Consider the following 15,665-nt stretch of genomic DNA (forward strand, 5'->3'; position numbering starts at 1 on the left):
ATCACAGTATTCGAGGCTCTCTGCCCTTTCTGCGGGCGTGACGACATCACAGGAGCCAGGTAGCCTGGCCCACCAAAGGGTACAATGAGTATCCCTAAGTTCTTAAAGTAGAGCACTTCGCTAGACTTTTCTGTGTAATTATTGATGTGCGCCAGGTTGTTTTCGTTACTTCACACAGCAGCGGGGGCTCGGCTCGAAAAAGCCGTACGGATTTGAGATCTGATGAGAGCAAATCTGCCAGAGATGGAATGTGTTACAGAAGTTATAGAATGTTGCCTCTGTTTAGTGTGTCCCAGTTCCCTCTGGATTTGTATTAGGTCTGAAAGATTAAGATGTTTGAGTTGGTCTGCGAGCTGGTGTCGTCCTGAAATTGTGTGAGTGTTGCTGCTAGGCGATTTCTATCACGGAGGTAATCCTGGGTTGAAAGGTGTTTGCGAGTCCCTTGAGACTGCACATCGAGATTGAGAGGGTCCTGGAACTGTTGAAGCAAGGTAGCCAAAGGTTGCACTACATGTGTTGGTTGTGGCAATTGGTCTTGTGAGGTGCTCCTCATCCAGTGCTGTGTTATACCCCATAGGTGGTTGATATTTGTTAAATGGGCCGCAATCTCCTGCAGAGGTTGTGTGGATTCCGAGATCTTGTCCCCTGGCTGTCGACCCCTGTGCCGCTTAGCAGGAAGGTGGCCACATTATGACCTGGTGCTCGAGGGTGTGGCCGTATTTTCATGAACCTGATAGCATTGGACGACACAGCCCCGTGGCCCGAGGCTGTGGATGGCAGAGCGTTGACTTTTTGCCAAATGTCATCCATTGGGAGCCCTCCATTGAGGGAGTTTTCCTCCTGGGCTAGGACCATAGTTTTTGGACTCCTGGTGTGCTGCATAAGGCTGTCTGTTGAGGGCCAAATGGAGAGGGTGAGTCGGTGGGTACGTTTCGTAGATGTTGGCTGGTGCCACTAAGTGCTTTCGGGGAGTCTTCTCTATGCCTGGCAGCGGAGCCATATCTCCAGTGGGATTTTCCCATTGGGTCTCCTCAGGTGCTGCTGCCCCCGGGATAGAGGACCTGGTGGGTCCCATTTTGGGCCCTATTGTGGTGCCTGGTTGCTGAAGGGTGCCAAGCATTGTTTTCACTTCACTGGACTCTGTGAAATCAGTTGGCAGATCAGTTGGCTGAGTGGCCTGAGTAGTGCTTCCACTCTCCCATGGGTCAGCAAATAACGAAGAGCAAATAGGCATCTGCATAATTTATGGCAGGCTTTTTGTTCTGGCCCTTTCTCTTTTGGAGTCTCTATTGATCGGCATTTGTTGTTGTTTTTATTGTAATTTCTTTGGCCCCCTTTGGGGATGAATCACCTGCAGGGCTAGGAACAGAGGGGATTGCCAGTTGAGGTGGGTCTGTTAATGTGTGGCAGCACGTCTCAAGTCGGTGTCCTGTGTTTGCCATCTGATTGTTGGGTTGTTGCTCCGAATGGCCAATTGGGACGGCTTGCTCCGGGCTCTGAGTGGGTGGAGAGAGCTCCTGCGTGGACACTGTAGCCAAGGTATCTGTGGCCTCCGTTCTTGCAGAGAGTACTAAGCATATGAGACAGTGTAAATAGTTTGTCCACAATTGGTCTGCATCCTCAGCATAGGGGCACGTCAAGGGATTGACTGGGTCCGCTTGAAAAGAGAGTTTAGGTTTTCCAGCTTCTTATCTATGCCTACGACAAATACTGCAAAGTGTTAAGTAAGGTTAGCTGGTTATCTATTTTGTCTGATTGATACTGAGGCCCCTGACCAGAGGTTGCATAGTGTTGAGTAACCATGTCCAGCAGCTATCAGTGTTAGACCGAACAGCGTTACTTTGGTTGGCTGATGTTTCTCCAATAGCTTTAGCAGCCTGTGTAGCCGGGCTCGGGACAGTTATGAATGGGAGCTGGGGACGAGTCCTGAGGGTGTAATTCTAACATAGCCTCCCATTCTTGGGTGCTCAGAAGGGAAAGGGAGCCACGCTCTTCTGCCAGAAGCTCCTGAGTGCCCTCCTTGCTATTCAAGTTGACAGGAGGTAGTCTCTCACTGTTTGATGGTGGAAGGGAAGCGGAGGGTGACTGGAATGGAGAGCCCGGGTCAGGGGAGTGAAAAAAATTAGGGCTCAAGGAGACCAGATTGTTCTCCTAGTCAGTTTTTAGTGCCTCATTCTTCCTGCCGAGGCGGAGTTCTTCCTGGCACTCAGATGATTTTCCAACTTTCGCGGGGCTAGCTGTTGGGGCAGCAGGGTGTCTTAGTGTGTGTGTTGGGTTGAAGGCCCAACATGCCAGTTGACTGGACCCCTCCAGAAACCTGCTCATGTGTAGCAATCAGGTCCACGTGGACCAGGAGCCTAGTGTGCATAGGCCGTACCAAGCCAGGATGGACGTTTCGTTGCAGTGACCAGACCCCATTTCTTATTCTCAGAAGACAGGGAGATGCCTTTCTTTGCTTTTCCTGGGTTTTGAGGTTAGAAAGCAGCCTGGAGGCCGGTAATCCCACTGTTGCTTGAGATGTGGACAGAGCCTGCATCATTTAAAAAAAACGTTTTGTGTAGATTTTTGGTTGGGTTAAGTCCGTGTGGTTCTCCTTGAAACTAACTATCTCCTCCAGTGCTGCTGCTCACTGTGTCCTCCTTGTCTTGTCTCCTTGACAGAGTCAATTTCGATTGCGTCTGTTCACGAGATTGGATTGTTTGCAATCTCCTCTTCCGTTTCCTCCCCTCATTTTTTACTGGGGGTGCCCATTGTTTGCCCAGATCTCATTGGTGAATATATTTGATAACCGATGTAGTGGCTTACTGATACTGGGAAATAAAAAGGTCTGGTTTCTTTGCGGACGTGCAGGAGCAGAGAACTAGTGTAATGAACTTACTAGCTGTGGTATCGGCCTAACTAACCAAGGCTTTGTAGTTTAACATGTTTGGATGGGGGGGCATGAACACGCACATCATAGACTGTGTCCAGAAAGATTCAACTCTAGGTGCCTGATAGTTGATGACCACTGATTGGCACCGCCACATCCTTCCCTATTGGGTTGGTTATTGAAGGGTGGGGGCACAAGCACGCCCATCTTGAAAGTGAAGAGCCAGTGCAAAGGAGGGCAGCAGTCGCTCAATGCAAAGGCCCCTGAGGACTGCAAAGAATGTGAGTCTAGCCGGTGACAAGATAGGTTGCAAATGACTCAGAGGCTTTGGTCTGTGAGGGTATAAGGCAGAATGGAATAGGAACACATCTCATGTGGCCGTCCTGTAGTCCTGCAACCTGACGAGAGGGGGGGGGGGGGGGGAGGTCACAAGTTTACTCCACTTTTTATGTATACTCAAATAGTGAGAGGCTGGTATCTGACCGAAACCTTTGACTGGCAATACAGATGTCGGGCCCAGAGTCCCAAGTTATTTTGTGCAAATACTACACTGATGCCTCACTGGTGCTTTCCAGCTCACACAGTTGGGGGGAGCAAGACAAGCTAGGGAGCTGGCGGGTGGGGGGAGGCAGGTCATTGGGGTGCAGAAGTGGAGTCAGTGGAGACGGGAGCGGTGAGGCACTATGAAGTGAAGAGTGCAGCATGATGGAGGCAAAAAAATGCAAAGAAGTGGTAGATGTGGCAAAACCGGGCCCCCAGTGGGCACAAGCTGCACCGGCCTACTGCCAGCTGCTTCCACGCAGTGGGTCCCAGGCTCTAACCTTATGTGCTCCTCCCGACACATTGTTCTCCTTATGCCTCTGGTGTTAGTGTTGGTATTGGCATTTTTCAGCAGCAAGCGGCCGGAAAGCTGAACTCCTTGATTGCGCTGCCAGGGCCAGCAACCATGGAACCAGCAGTGGCCCATGGCAGTCTGCAGCCGCCCTCGCTGCAGCCTCTCATTGCCTCGTTCTTCCCTGTCTTGCCATTCTCCTCCTCCTTCCTTGTTCCTTTATTGGCATGGTGTGCTGTGGCATGTGACATCGGTCCATTTGACATGCTGTTGACGCCTTCTTCGGCGGTGGCGCAATAGAAGACATGGGTAATGACAAACGACCGACTGAAAAATGGAACAAAAAGAGCTATCCTTCTTCACCTTGTCGGTGAAGAGGTTTACAAAATTCTGCTCACAATTCCATGCATTCGCCCTGACAACGATTACAGTGCTGCACTGATAGTTGGTTTTACTAAATGTCTTATCATTCCAAAGATATACCAATGGTTTATGGTCAGTGAACATCAAAAATGTTGTGCCCCACAAGTATGTTGTAAAATGACAAAAAACCCACACACAAGCCAAAGATTCTCTTACAATGGTGCTGTAGTTCATTTCCGCTTTTGAAAGACATCTGGATGAAAATACAATTGTGTTTTCCTTACCCTCCACCATCTGACACAGAATGGCATGTTTGCCCACACCACTATCATCCATGTAACCATAGATGGCATATCATCTCTGAAAGGTTGTAAAGCATAAGCTTTCATTTTAAGGGACTTAAGTGTTTTGAAATCTTGCTTTTCCTTCCTTACAAATTTCCCCCGCTCCTCAACAACCTCCACAATGGTTCCGTCAGAAACTCTGTACAAACCATAAATAGTACTCACAAAGACCAAAATGATCTTAACTGGTCCCCATCATCAAGCAATGAACATTTGTCAACTGCCACCAGCACATTTTCATTAGGTAATATTCCTAGTGCTGAAATTTTGTGCCCCAAATAGTCCACAGTTTCAGTCATAAATTTGCACTACTCTTTCTTTACTGTGATGCCACAATCATCAAGAATGCTCAACACCTTATCCTGTTTGTGTAAATGTACTTGAATTGAATCAAACCATATCAGTATATCGTCCTGATATGCTAACACATCAGTCTTGTCCCCCAGTAGTGGTTCAATAAGCTGTTGAAAAACAGACGCTCCCGAAGCTAGTCCAAACCGCATCCATAAAAAGCATAATGCACCAAACGGTGTAATAAAGGTTATAAAAGAACAGGACTGTTTAATGAGCTCACTCTGATAGGCTGCTTTGAGGTCAATGTTAGAGAAAGGTTTTGTTCCCCACAATTGTGCTGACATTTTGGATCCTTGGTAATGGGAAACAATTCAGTTGAATGTTCTCATTCAAGCCCTCAAGCCCACACAAAGCCTAAAGGTCACCAATTTTCTTCAGTGCCCCTACTATGGGTGACACCCACCGGGAAGAGTCTACAGGTTCAATAACCCCTTCCGCACAAAGATTATGCAAATGCTCCTTAAGTCTTTCTCCGATACTTGGTGGCACATTGTGCACCTTATGCAAAACAGGAACAGCATTAGGCTTAAGAATGATTTTATGTTCATACCCTTTCACCATCCTTAGCTTATTTCTGAAAATAGCTTTATGCTTTTCAAAAACACCTGTCAATGAATTCAATGTCACTTCAACTTTCTCTACCAAGGTAATAGGGTGATAAGTTCCTGGTCTAAACATCATTTCAAATTTGTCTTGGTCTCTCCAGCCCAGTATGTTGTAGCCTCTCTTAGCTACATATACATTTGTACATACAGTCTTGTGCTGATACATGATTTGTGCCTCAAAATAACCCATCATATCTATCTGTTGACCTCCAAATGCAATGGTCTTAATATCAGGAGGCAGTTATGTTACATTTTCCCAATTTGAATGATATAAATCATCAGATACAACCGTAATTGGCGATCCTGAACTCACCATAAGTTTCATGTTCACCTCCCCAATTTTCACTTCACAGACAGGATCTCTACTAGCACAAGGAGCTGATCTGAGAGATGCATCAGAAGCAGATAGAAATGTATATTGTCATCCAACATTTTATCTAAAATCTAAGTCATCAATATTGTTTTGCATAAGAGGGTCTTGTTGTGTCTCTACTAACATGACCTTTTGCAAGTTTTTACACACATGCGCAAAATTACATGTTTTCCTACATTTCATGCACATTTTACCTACAGCTGGACTATCGCTGGCATTAGCTATGTGCGACATGGAAACACATCTAAAACAATTTAGTTTTGTTTCCTGAGCTTATTTAAGCCATGTGTGAATCTTTTAAGTTTGATCACAACTGCATTTACATTTTCCACTGGTGTAATTTTTGTTTCACTCATTTCCTTAGATGCTAGTACATAACATTCAATGCCCACCCCCTGCAATTTCTATAGTTTAATTTAACGTGGGATTCCTGCAACAGAAAATACTCTTGAATTCTGTTATCAAAGCAATTCACTACTAATTGGTCTCTGAGATATTGATCCAACCTACCCACAAGCGAATGCTAATATCGATAACTCTGCTATAAAACTGTCAATAGATTCATAATGTAACTTTTCCCTTGTGAAAAATCTGTGTCGCTCTACTATTATACTAAGGTCATCCTTAGAATGAGTCTCTAGTATCTTCACTGCCTCTGTATACGCCCCATTGATCTGATGGAGAGTGTAAATGTGGTTGATAGTCAAAAATTCTTTGTCCTTCCACACCAAGCCAATTTTACAAAATTGCCTTTTTCTGGTAGCAGAAACATTCAGCCCATCAACAGCCACTAGATAGCTTTCAAAGGGTTGATACCATTTGTGGCATTTTAATCTGGGAACAACTGGCTTTGGCTGAAAAGCCACTGGTAGATGAGCAGTTTGCATGACAGCAATAACTATACGGACTCTGACAAGAAATAAAGTATTGTAAATAAATCATACAATTCAGAATAAAAATATGAAGGCTGTAATTCTGAGCAAGCAACAATTGTTGCAGAATAGTAATCAAATACATATTTAATTAATACAGGTAATCATTCAATCAAAAGCAGTTTACCTCACATTGACCAATAAGCTTCCAAAGAGTCGATACCAATGAGAACTGGAAGTACAACTCGACCACCTTGGCCAATTAAATTTTATTACACTACTAGCGAACAACCGATGGAAATCAATGTATCATTATACCCCACCTTTGTCCTAGATGAGAAGATCTTCAGTCCGAGAAATCAGAATTTCTGAGGAAAAGGTAAGAAATACTCCTGTATGCTGAGGCATACATTAATAAATTTAAGGTGTATGAGTCACTGGTAAGAGAACTCACATTGGAACATAAAGTGTGCGAGTCACTGAAATAGAAATCACTTTGAACTATAAAGTGTTCGAGTCACTGTACTTGATTAAAGTGTGTGAGTTTCTGAAACAGAACTTGCCGTACTTTATATGTGAAGCATGCCTGTTACTGTAGACCTGTAGCCATACTGTTGATTCTCCCAAGTGCACATGATAAATTCCCTTCTCGCGCTGCGTCAACAAAAGGAATTGGGGAAGAAGGACAAACTCACAGGCTTGTTGTGTGTAAAAGGCCGCTTTATTGGAAACAGGTGCACTCACATTCCTTATACCCTGGGCCTTCAGCCTTACAAAACTAAAGCCTCACTAGACATCAAATTTCCTACCACCTCTCTCCCCCACCCCTCCCCCTCACACCTCCCACCCCTTACTTTAGACCTCATGTCGTATTAACCTTCCGACTGTAACTGTCCTTGTCATAATCCAAACGTCCCCGTTACTGGTCTCCTAAGTCCAACTATCTGTCCTAATTGTCCTGTTGTCCTCCACTCCTTTTCCACCTGCAAGTATGTTATCTACCCTGCCATCCTTCCCTGTTGTCATATTCCTGTGATCTGGCCCAATCCCCGCCAGCACCTGCTCCTCAGCTAAAAATACAATAAACTCCCCCGTGCACCTCTCTCCAACAAACGTGGCCCACCGGACAAAACTGCACCAGGAAAAAAACGCCCCTTAATCCCAAAAACAACCCCGGGAGGGAGGGCGGGGACACAAATTCCCCTAACACCGGCCACCGTGTCGCCACCAACAAAATGGTGCCGACTCTTTAAAATGGCCAGTATAAATACCCCTTAAGCCATAGCCCAAAAAGCGCCCAACGGCGCCCGTGGACCATGCCACTTCACCAAATATCCTGGGGGGGGGGGGGGGAGAGACCTCATTCTTCGGCGGCCCCCCCCAGGGCCTCCTTGGGGAAGAAGGACAGACTCACAGGCTTGTTGTGTGTAAAAGGCCGCTTTAATGGAAAAAGGTGCACTCACATTCCTTATACCCTGGGCCTTCAGCCTTACAAAACTAAAGCCTCACTACACATCATAATTTCCTACCACCTGCCGACTTTTCCTGCCCCCCCCCTTAAGCTTCCCGAAAAAGAGCCTTCAACGTCCCTTTCCCTGACCACCTCACCCTATATCTGTCCCTGTCCAGACCTAAATTGTCCCCTATCTGAGTGGCCCAGGCTTGACGCTGCCCCCACTTCACAAAGGAGTGTCCAACGACCCATATATGCAGGGACTGAACATCCGGACCCGGCACCGAACCTGTGATAAAAGAAAAATATGTCACTGAAATGAAGGCAAGCCGGGCCCCCCTTGTCTTACATAACGCTTATACGCGTCCGACTTCCATCTGCCCAAGGCCATAATCCGCTTGTCCTCCAACCCTCTACATGCCGCTTCCGTTGCCATCCCAACCCGGAATGAATGAGTACCAAATTGTAGCTCATTCTGACCAATACTCCGCAAGGCTGACCTCAGCACCCCCAATAACTGATGAGAAGACACCCGCACCCCTGAGCGATGTCGAAAGACTCCTTGCCCTTGTTCCCCGAACGCCCGTTTCAAGTCGCCCGCCCAGCGCAAAGGGCACACTGACACATCCGGGTAAGCTGCCAAAACCACCCGCGTCCCAAAACCTTGTTGGTCTGTTTTAGAAGTCCGGAGACACACGACCTAATGACCTGGCCCAAACACCACGTCGTCCCACGTCACCTCCTTGTGTCCTCGTGTTCCCAAGAGTTCAGATACCCAAAAAGCTCCAAAAAACATCCAGGTCATCAGTGTGCTAAAAAGCATACATTCAAACCCATCATAACAAATACTTACCAGGACCTGGGTCACGTCCTTCAGTAAATTTAATGTCAATGGTTGTCTCGTCGACCCTTGTCTCCTGTCCTCCCGTTCCCAACCTTCCAAAATGCACTGCCCCAACTCACCCGCCGAAGGGGGGGTAACCCCACAGCAGTTTGCCCATAAATGCGATGCCCGCCAATTTCCCGGAGATGGTAACCCTAGACTGTCGTCTCTCCACCAACTCCATGATAAAACGTAGCACGTCATCCACTCTATCGCACGCGGCGACTGTGCGACAGGCTCCTGACCTCAAGAATTCCTTCCACGCCCGAATATAGGCCCGCTGAGTCGATGGTGCCAGGGAATTCAGCAACAGCTGAAGCATCCTGTCTCTCCTACTGACCATAACACTTCCGGCATCCGCGTCCTGTACAAGACTTTGCCCGCAACCAGCCCATGGAATCTCTCCCACTGTGAACGAGACAAAGCATTGGCAATGTCATTGTTCACCCCAGGCACGTGTCGAGCAGTAAAATGAATATCACGCCGCAAACAGTGAAGCACAAAAACTCGCAACAAACGTAACACCTGGATGTCCCTTGCAGACTGTCTATTAACTAGGTGTACCACCGCCAAGTTGTCCACCTGGAAAAGGACCCTCCGGTGTTCCAGCAGGTACCCCCAGACACAAACCGCAACGATGAGAGGGAACAATACAAGAAAAGCAATACTCCGCCACCGCCTGCGTCCATACAGCCGGCCACGACTCCGCACAATACTTACCGTCCCATAGATACCAAACCCGACCCCTCCGGCCGCATCAGAAAAAATCTGCACGTCCCAGTCCACTACCTGCCATGTCCGCAAAGGAATACCATTGAATCGCTCCAAAAACACGCCCCACATCCTCAAATCCTCCTTGACCCCCGAACGCAACCTCACGTGGTGATGCGGCAGCTGTTTCCCTGCCAGGGCCATACCCAGCCTCCGACAAACCATACGCCCGGCCCGCACGACCCAACACGCAAAATTGAGGTGTCCCAGCAAAACCTGAATGTCCCTCACCATCACCTTAGTCCTCCCCAACATCTCCCCCAAAGTCCTCAACATGACCTCCTTCTTCTCCAGGGGTAGCCTCGCCACCATGGATTGAGTATCCAACTCAATGCCCAGGAAAGTCAAAGCCGCACAGGGCCTGACCGTTTTCTCAGGGGCCAGGGGCACACCCAGGTCCCCCATAATCTCCTGAAATTGCCGCATGACAGCTGCACAATGGTCCGGCTCTGCCGGCCCCACAAAAAAGAAATCATCCAATTAGTGCATGACAACCGTACATCCCGTAGCTGTGGTAAAAACCCACTGTAGGAACGTGATGAAGCACTCAAATAGGGCACAAGAGATGGAACAGCCCATGGGGAGCGCCTTGTCCACATACCAGTGACCTCCAAACTGAATGCCCAGCAATTCGAAGTCGCTGGGGTGCACTGGCAACAGACGGAAAGCCGCCTTAGCCATCAATGCACCTTGTCCAAACTTTTGCACCAACTCAATAGCAACATCCACTGATGCATAGGACACCTTGGTCCGCTCCACAGGAATGAAATCATTGATGGAGGACCCCTCCGGCTAAGACAAATGGTGTATGAGCCGGTACTGCCCCGGCTCCTTCTTAGGCACAACCCCAATGGGAGAAACCATGAGATTTTCCACTGGCCAATCCACGAACGGGCCAACCATGCGGCCCTCGTCTATTTCCTTCTGAAGCTTATCCCGCACGATGTCCTCCTTCCCCGACACCGACCGCAAATTCTCTGCCCACTGACGCACCCGTGGCCCCTCATAGCCCAAAGAAAAGCCCTCCGCGAAGCCGCGATACAGGAGATTAGCCGTGCATCTATCCCCGTAGTCCCGCATCCACGGGTCCAGCCCAACCAAACTAACCAGCGTACGAGCCTTTTCCAGGGGCCCTTGCCCTCCCCGGTAGCGGCCGGACTGCTGATTTCCTGCGATATTCCCCCCGACTGCTGACTCTGCCCCGTTCCGGTGACCCCTTGTGTGGCTGGGGCCGTACAATGCAAGATCGCATGACGTCCTGCGCAACGCGAGCATTCATGACGGAACTTAAAATATTCACTGGTGCACATACCCTTGTTGTAGTCCCAACAGGCGCCCGTCTTGGCGGCGCTGTTCCCAGACGCAGACCCTCCCTTAGCTGTATTGCCTGCCCCACCCTGGGTGGGGCTCTCTCGAAAGGGCCAGTAAGTAATAGGCGAGCCGCTGGCCGTAAAGACTTTGCGGGCCCCATTGTATGCTGCCACATATCTGAGTCGATCTCGCCCCACTTTACGTCCTCGTCCGCCGCCATTCTCGCCCGGAACTCATCATACTGAACCCAGGCGTATCCCCCATAATTGAGGTAGGCTTTCCGAATGACGTCCATATATTTGAAGAGCGCCACAGCCCTTTCAGGAAAACGCTCACAATAAACGCTAGCGTAGATCAAAAACGCCGCCGTCCAGTTCCCAATAGTGACCGGCACCTTAGGCTGCTTGGCCAGTTCGTTCTCCTCCTCCTTCGAGCCCTCTTTTGCTCTGATTTCCCGATGCAGCAATTTCAGCATCTCTACTTATTCCCCTTTCCAAATTTTTTCCTTAGTGGTCAACATTAAGTGGGCCCCTAACGGCTTCGCCATCCCCATATATGGCAACTTTTTGGCCTTTTCTGCCACGACCTCCGATTTTCCCGTTCCCAAATCCGTCATCTTCTCTTCCTTCGCGGCGGTAGACGCCCCTTCTTCCCGCTGCGTTACCTTCTCCCCATCGCCCTGCTCAGGACCCACTCCGACGTCTGCGACGTACACCCCTCTGTACAGCTGACCCTGTGTCTCACCTACCCCTTGCCTCCACTGCCACAGAAACAGACCCCGTGGATATCAGCCAATGTCTCTTACCTGTCTTCAACACCCTTGGCCGCTCCCGTATCTTCCTCTGTAGCGGAACTTGCTGCCTGAGGTCCTGTGACGGGGCCTGCAACGACTGGACAACATCGTTAGATGCTACCCCCACCCCCCCACCATGCGCTCTCCCCGTCCTCCCGCAGCTCCCCCTCTTCCAAACTGTCCTCTTCATAATCCAGTTCCTCCGTTTCATCCAACCCTTCCTCCATCGCATACCGGGCGCCCTCACCAACCCTTGCCTGTCCAATGCACACATCCATTGAATGCCTCACCGCTCCTGGACCTGCCTGACCAGGTTGTCGCAGAGGAAACTTAGCATGGGGCGCAAAACCCACTCCACTACAGCTCGCTGCAGAAACCCCCTTGGTCACATTCCCGCCATACGTGGCGTCCCTCGCTGTTCTCTGGCCGGCCGCACTTGGCCCCGCCATCTCTTCTTACCGGGGTCGTCGGGCTGCCCCTGGCCCGCCCAGGTCCTGACGCAGCTGCTCCTCACCCTGCCACCAAAAGGCCGGAGTTCCGGTAAAATCTACTTGCCCGAGGTACCTAAACCCTCCCAATCCCTCCAATCCCCTGCCTCTACGAGCTCCCTTTCATCCCCTTCCTCAGCGGAGTCCTCCTGTAGGCCACTGGCCACCTCCCCCCCACTAAAACCCATCTGACATCCCACTCGAGAGTAGGTGCGGCGGGGGGGGGAAATCACCCTCAAGGTTATCCCATCCTCCTCCACACCAAACTCCCCTTCGTCCTCACCCTCACTCCAGTCCCAGGTGTCTGGCCCCCCGCCCCCCCTGTCCCTTCCATCCCCCCATCCAAGCTGCAGGTAGAAGACTCCTACCCCACCTGCACTACATCCAAAGGGGCACGGCTCCTATCACACCAACCTGAAATCTCTCCGCCATCATTTCCACTTGTGCACCCCTCCTGTGAAAAGGGGGGGCACACCCCTTCTCGTGGCAACAAACAGTCCCCTGGGGTGCTGATGTTCCTCCCACAGTGTGAAGCCGCAACCGCGCGGCCACTTTCAATACGCCGGAAAGGCTGCCCCGGACCTTGGATGCCGTCTCACGCGGCCCCTGTCCAACCAGGCCCGACTATGGTCGGCCAGGAGGCCCCCCTGGCACGAGAACCCAGCCCACCAGACCGCGGGGATGCCTTGAAGCCTGCCCCCGAAGCGGCAATGCCCTCCCACGGCCCTTAAGGAGCGCGCCTCCCGCCCTACCCCTGGACCTCCCCCCACCCCCTCCTCCTTACCGCCTGCCTCTCGTCGTGCTCCCTCAACGAAGAGCAGGTGAGCACCGCTGCCGCCACTTCACCGGAGGCCCCGTCGCGGGGGGGGGGGGGGCGCAACAGGCCTTCCGCACCGTCCCGCAGCATATCCAGTCGGCCCGCTTCATGAAGCAGCCGAAGCGCCTCTTGAACCTTCTCCGCCGCCATGCCTGAACCTCAGGTACTTTTCTCTTCCTAAGGACTCTAACACCCTCGTCCTTCCCGCACCAAAAACACTCTAGCACTGAAACGATATAATTGCTGCTAAAGGGGCAACTAAATCCAAACCTGGAGTTTTTAAAAAGATTTTTTACTAAACACCTGTGCTAGCTAAACAGACACAAATTCCCCTAACACCGGCCACCGTGTCGCCACCAAGAAATGGTGCCGACCCTTTAAATGGCCGGTATAAATACCCCTTAAGCCATAGCCCAAAAAGCACCCAACGGCGCCCGTGGACCATGCCACTTCCCCAGATATCCCAGTGGGGAGACCTCATTCTTCGGCAGTCCCCCCCGGCACCTCCTTCTCTATCGCGCATTATGCGGGGACTGAAATAAACACAGCGTCCATTTCAGTAACACGTGCAGCAAGTCTTTCTTTGGCACGCGTGAGTCAGCTTCAGCCTCAGGGCGAGTAAGATTCAGCAGGCACCATCACCAAGGATGTCAGAAACTGACTCGCATGCCTCAGTGGTTTCAATTTTAAAGGTACATATTGTGCCTGCCTCCAAGGATATCAGCACGTGCCTCGGCAGTTTCAACTTTAAAAGTACTCAATGTGCCCTCACTCGATAAGAGCAAATAATAGATTCGGTACACAGAGGCTCCAAAATGCTCTCTCTAAATCTTTAATGTAATAGAGCACTCAAGTTCCAAGAACACATGCTTTGACAATGTTGAAAGTCAAGTCCAATAGGGTATTATTAACACGCTTTCCTTGCACACAAATCCACAACACTACTCGCACCGAGTCCCTGAAGCAACCAATGCCTTTAAAATATCCAAATTAACGTTGCCATACCACATCTGAAGTGACACTCAGCTGAGCAAAGATCTGGTAGGCCTGCCAAGAAGATTCGTAGGGTGTGTTGAATAAGACACTTAAAGAAGCAGTAATCAGAATGAAGATAAACTTATTCCAAGTTGGTCAGCACCAGTGTCTTCAGGAGCTGCTTGAAGTTCAAACAGCAAAGCAACTGTCTAAACATCGAATCTCCATCGGTACACCAGCACACAGAACAAAACAAATCATTCTACAGTATTGATGTGCGCTTTTTAATTTACCATTTACCATTTATTTATTTAATTGTTGTCAGCCTATCCGGCCATAACAATAATACACAATAAGTATCAATCCATCACACGCAATAAAATCACATTAAATAAAACATTGTAAAAAAGAAAAACTATACTTGAGTTTTTGATTTTACGTGGCCCTAGGTGAATCCAATATGCCCTGCAATATCATAAAACTTGATTATTAGCCATAATTGGCATAAGACTCTTTACTTATTCTAAAAACATTATAGATCTAAAATTTAAATATCCTATTCTTGCACTAATCATTTGGGATCTTGCGATACCTGCCAGCAGTATAATAATAACCCAGGACCTTGCCTGGTTTAATCAGCAACCTTCAGCGATGTCTCATACTAATGATAGCTAGGATAACACAAGTAATTATACTTAGGCCAACTGTGAGTACATTGATGAACGTAACTTCCACGCTTCCAATATATAAGTTGAAACCTTCGCCACAATATGTTTCTCATCTGATCGCATACAAAGCACTTCCGCCTCATTACATTTCCTGATCCCGTATGATCTAAAAAGCGGACGTAAGTACAATTTGCGGAGTTTAAGCGTAAAATGACATAATAAAAGGAAGTGGGATAATGTTTCTTGGCCACCATGAAGGCAAGGACAGCATTCTGATCCGCACTGTGAGACGGCTTGCCATCTGTTAGTCACCGCCTTCACTGGTAATGTACCCATACGAAATTTAAAATAGAGAGCCCTTTTTTCTTCCGGATAGATGCAGTCTATGAAAATTGCTGGTTTAAGCTCTTGGTTGAGCAAAATGTACCTCTTGAGTAAAGGGCTAAGTGTCTCACACATACTCTGAGTCTTTTGGTCCCAGTATGCCTTTTTAATGACAGATAAACTGGGCTTTCTGATTTTCCCTGGATGAAGCCAGAGGTCTTCTTGGCCAATAGCAACCAGGGTAGTTGAGATGTGTTTAAACCAAGGCAATTTTCGGTAATTTTGTAGCTTCATGATGTCCATGAGTGTTTCTCTGTATGGTTTGAGTTCCTCTTTTGCCCAGATACGGATCCAATATCTTATCGGGGCCAGTGCAATGTAATCCTCGACCTTTCTCATTTGTAAATCAGTTCTCAACGCATTCATTGGTGCGGCAGTGCCTAAACAAAGTAATCGGCGTAGGAAATTATTCTCAGTTACTTGTATTAATGGGGTCTTTCTAAATCCCCAAATCTCTGCGCTGTAAAGTGCTGCCGTCCTTGCTTTGGTTTTATAAGCAAGCAGTGCAGA

The sequence above is a fragment of the Pleurodeles waltl genome, chromosome 3_1 (genome assembly GCF_031143425.1).
Source record: "Pleurodeles waltl isolate 20211129_DDA chromosome 3_1, aPleWal1.hap1.20221129, whole genome shotgun sequence".
In the NCBI taxonomy this organism is placed as follows: Eukaryota; Metazoa; Chordata; class Amphibia; order Caudata; family Salamandridae; genus Pleurodeles; species Pleurodeles waltl.